Genomic DNA, 5417 nt, shown 5'->3' on the forward strand with positions numbered 1-5417 from the left:
AAAAAAAAAAAAAAAAAGAGAAAGAGAGAGAGAGAATGATTTTTTTTAAAGCCAAAAGAGAAGCAAAAAAGATAAGTAAATATAGAAAACTGTAGTAAGAAGAAAGTTAAATAAAAGACTCAACTTATGTCACAAAGAATGGAAGAATGTGTGTTTGGGTCTCAAAGTGAATGTGGTATGAAAAATTTATAATAAAGGCAAAGAATAGTAGAAAGTTTCTTAACGACTTTTGTTCAATATGATGAAGACTCTTGTTTATTTGCAACTAAAGGTTTCATAGGTTAATTAATACAAATCTTTGAAAGTTTTAATGTCAACTAACATATAAAGCAAATAATTGGGTTTCTTACTGTAAGAACAGGCAGTGTTATGTTCTGCTGTGCATAAGGTCGCTATGAGTTGGTACAGACTAGATGGCACCTAACAACAACAACAACTGTAAGATAGCAAAAATTTTCCTTGGTTACTGGGTGAAAGAATTAACTTTTATTCCTATGTAATTTGCTTTGAAAACAAGGATTTTTGTTGTTGTTTTAACAGAACAAATTCATAAGTATAGTAAACATCGAATAATTTGGTACTTTCATAGAACAGTTGCAAAGGATTATTTTGTTTATGAGAAAGGTGCTGAAAAGGCTTTATTTAATGAGCAAGGTTTCTGATTCTTGTTTGAATTAAAAATTCATATTAGATTTTCCCCTTATATTTTTGTCTAATATTATTAGTCAGCAGGCACGTAATTTAATGTTATAATTTTGTTATTCTAAATTTTTGGTTACAAAACTTGGTTACAGCTTTGTTTCTTTCAAATCAAATGATACAAAGCCAGTGGACTTAACTGAGATAGTTGCTCCATTTAACCGTAAAGTTTAATTATGATTTTAACAACTTAATGATTTAATATATAAAATAGTTTCAAACTGTTATGAGGTATATATAAATTTTTCTAAAAGATAAGATTAATTGTTTCTATTTAGAGCTATTGCTACCCAAAATTTTGAAGCATACCTATTTGGCTGTGATATGGCTATGTTATATAATGCTTTATATGCTTGAATTTTAAGCTAGGTATGATCTTTTTGTTTCACTTGGTTCTGAGAGCTTACTGTGTCTAAGCTTCTGTTTTTGTTTCACTAACTAATTTAATATCAAACAAGATGGATACTGGTGGGTTAGATAGTTTTAATATTGTGGATGATTGGTAATATTAATTCTTTTTAATAGAGGTTTTTGTGTTTACAATATTGTTAAAGTTTTTATTGTGAATCAAGTGAAAGTTTACAGGGCAGATCATCAGTTTTCATTCAACAAATCATATTTAGTTTCATTGCAATGATTACAATCCCCTCCATGTACCATCAGTTAACAGTATTTACCTTTATTATCTTTGTTTTGTTTTTATGTACACATACAAAACAGAAAGTACATACTCATTTAAATGTCCAAAGGACACACTTTGCAAACCAGCCTCCTGTCCACAGGATCACAGCCTTTCTCAGTCCATGAGTGTAGAGTCCTCAGCTGATCTGTGTCTCTATGCCATCATCTCTGTCACTGTCTCAGCTGTCGCCACTTTTCTGCTAAGGATCTCATACTCTACTCATGTTCTTCCTTCTTGCTGGTCCTAGAGTCCTCTGCTCCTGAAATGGAAGATTACTCCCTCCTTTAGTAACACATCTTCTACATTTACAGTTGTGACTTTCACAATTAGTTCTGATAACAATTACACACAATAAAGTCATAAAATCCTACTCCCATCCTCCCCTATCCCTTTTCACTGGACCCATCTGGAAAAGAAGAAAACTGTTCAATGGGGATTCATTCTGAAAATAAGTGCACTCATTAAAGCTTATAAACCAGCCACTTCATGCCCTATCAGCCCAATGTACTGAGGAGGCAAGCTTGACCCTTGATATGAAGGTTCCTTCCCTTTCAGTTACAGTTTCGAGCAACAACATCCCTAAGCAAAGGTTCAATTCATCAAATTGTAGCAATTTATGCTTGCTTCCTGTATCAAACTTGCTTATCTTCATCTATTCAAGTTCTGCTGAACTAGTCATCCAAGCTATGTCAAATAGAACTGTCTGCAAGTTTGAGAGATCTGACATGCCCCAACCCCACCCTCAATTCACACCAGCTAGCTACTTTACACTCAGCTCTAGCCACCAGTGGTTTGGTCAGTGTCCATGGGTTCCAGAGCTCACACGCCTCTCTAAACATAAGGCCAGACATTCCTTCCTCTTTTTTCTCTCATCTCAATGTTAATGGGTGTCTGTGGAACAGGACCAAACTCAGCCCATGTCTTCATGCTTTCATGGCTGCATTTCCCCCACTTCCACTCACTGGTAGACCAGGGTGGTCACCAGCAAGCATACAAGACTGAATGTGTGTTCCTTTTGAATTTCAGTCTTAGGAGGGGGATTACCCTGAGGTGCTGACTTCTCTTGCTTTGTTGACTCCAAGGCAAACAGCTTGCTTGCTATTCTAACAGGCAAACAGTGTGATTTTTTTTTCAAGCTAGTCTTCTATTCCTCTAGCCGTTTTGGTTTGGTCTGCATGTCTTTTCAAGTGGGAATGTCCCACCTCACAAGGTTCTGGATGGGGCTCAGGATTCCACCTAAGGCCCACTACTCTACAAAGGCGTAACAAGAAGCCTATTTTCCTATACAAGTTCTAATTCCCCTTTTAGCTAATCCAATCAGTTATAGGTTGAAGACAGGCTTACAAGCTTTCTGTAATCATATTTCCTAATATTCCTTTCTATCCCATTTAAATGTCTATTTTACAGCAGAAGGCAGGGGAAAACAATATCCACAAGTCAGTCAAGCTCCTTAACATTACTTCCTCTCCTTTACCCATTCTGACTATGTCTGGATCCCTGTATCACAAAGCCCTGTTGTTCAACGGCTATGTATATATCACTACTGACCTCTATCACATTTAGCCCATGCATACCTCTCTAAGCCTTCTCCTATTTTCATTGTTCATCTGTTCTCCTGCCCCTTCTTGTGTATTGCCCTCCGTCTCCAAGTATATTGCCCTCCCCGTCACCAAAGCTATTATGTGTCTGCCCCCTAACCTGTGAATCTCTGACCCCTCCCTCCCACCCCTGGTAACCACCAAAGGAATTTTTATTCAGATTGGGAATTTCTTCTTAAGCTATTAACTATTACAATAATAGTTATCTCTTCTTTTTCTTATTTTCTTCATTGTACTTATGTTTTTCAACGTTTATTTCCAGGGAGCATACATCATTTTTCTAAAATAAAAGAGGCATTCTATACACAAATGTTTGCAGCAGTTTTATTCATAATTGCCCACTACTGTAAACAACAACAAAAACAACATGCCCTTCAAACAAACTGCAGTATATCAATACAACAGAATATTATTCAGCACTTTTAAAAATGAGGTAGCAAGTCATGAAAATGTATTGATGAAACTTAAATGCAAATTTCAATGTGAACTACTCATAAGTATACACACTTTTGTTGTTGCTATGCATCTAATAAAATGACAAGAACACACATATGCACAGTTATATCCATTGTTACAATAGGAGTCAACCTATGTGCTCATCAAAAAATTAATGGATCTGTAAATATGGTACAAATAAATAGGAAATGCTACTGAATGTTAAAATTCCCAAAACATATGAATGAACCTGTAGACTTAATATGTCAATAGAATACAAAACTATATTATACTTCTCACTTTAATGAAATGTTATGAATGAAAACTAGTGTTCAGAGTGGGTACCAGAAATGGGGGGAGAAAGTTTTGCTGATGAAAAGGTAACATTGAATGAGAATTAAGTGAACACATCTTGACATAGGAAAGCAATATCACTAAAAAGCACTCAAGAGAAAAGGAGCTATTGGTAATAACATATGCAATTTTGAAACAATTATTACAAAAAAAAAAAAAAAAAACCAAAAAATATGTGCAGGTACTGGTTACAAATCAGACTGCAAACCTCAGGGTCAGCAGTTCAAAACTACCAGCTGTTGTGTGGTAGAAAGATGAGGTTTTCTGCTCCCGTAAAGATTTACAGCCTCGGAAACCCTGTATAGGGTCGCTATGAGTCAGAACCAACTCCACGACACATAACAATAGCAAGGTATATATTGTTGTTGTTAAGTGTCATCGAGTCGATTCTGACCCATAGTGACACTGTATAGGGTTTCCAAAGAGCAACTTGAATCACTAACCTTGAAATTCAAATGACTTTGCAGTCTGACTCATTAGCCCACAGTGTATACATATATACATATATACCATATACATATATATACCTACACATATACCTGTATGTGTAGGTATATATATATGTTAACATATATGTGTGTGTGTGTATGTATTAAGGTATTGTATCAACTTGAATGGGTGAGGATTCTCAGTGATTTGGCAGTTAAGACCTAATAATTCTCTGTGATGAGATATAATATAATGGAACCAACTCTATGATGAGCTCTGCTACAAGCAGCCAGTCAACTGAAAGGATGTTTTCTTGGGGGTGTGACCAGTTTCCAATACATTGGATACTTTGACAAAGCTTGCTTGCTTTTTGCTGAGTTTAGATCCTACATCTGGCTTATCATTAAACTTCCAATTCTTTGGACTTAGTCAGTGGCCTGCTCTGTTGTCTACTGACCTTGGGAGTCCTCAGTAGCCTGTCATCTACCTGCCTGACTTGACTGCCTGCCATCTGACCTGCTGAACTCAAGTTCATCCACACTGCAGTACACGAATCAGAAGCCTCCAGCCTGATAGCTAACTCACAAACTTGGGACTTGACCACCTCTACAACTGTGTGAGCCATTTCCTTGATACAAACCTCTCTTTAGATATACATATATAAAGTTCACTGGTTTTGCTTCTGTGGAGAACCCAGTCCATATTATGTGTATAACTCAATCCAACCCAACCATTCTATGGAAAAGAGTTGATTCTGACTCATAACGGCCTTATATAGGGTATCTGAGACTAAATCTTTATGGGTATAGACAGACTACTATTTCTCCTGCAGAGCAGATCGTAGGTTTGAACCGCTAATCTTGCAATTGGAAGCCCAATTCATAACCCACAGTGCCACCGTGCTTCCTCTATATATGTGCTATTGTTGTTAACTGCTGTTGAGTAGATTCTGAATTATAGCAACACTGTATAGGGTTTCAAGGTCTGTAAATCTTTGAAAATAGAAGAAATGAGGAGGCAAACAAGCTAAATAGAAAATTCCAAAAAGCAGCTCGAGAAGACAAAGTCAAATATTATAAAAAAATGTGCAAAGACCTGGAGTTAGAAAACCAAAAGGGAAGAACACATTCAGCATTTTTCAAGCTGAGGAAACTGAAGAAAAAATTCAAGCCTTGACTTTCAATATTGAAGAATTCTATGGGTAAAATATTGAATGATGC

Source organism: Chrysochloris asiatica, unplaced genomic scaffold (assembly GCF_000296735.1).
Source record: "Chrysochloris asiatica unplaced genomic scaffold, ChrAsi1.0 scaffold00383, whole genome shotgun sequence".
In the NCBI taxonomy this organism is placed as follows: domain Eukaryota; kingdom Metazoa; phylum Chordata; class Mammalia; order Afrosoricida; family Chrysochloridae; genus Chrysochloris; species Chrysochloris asiatica.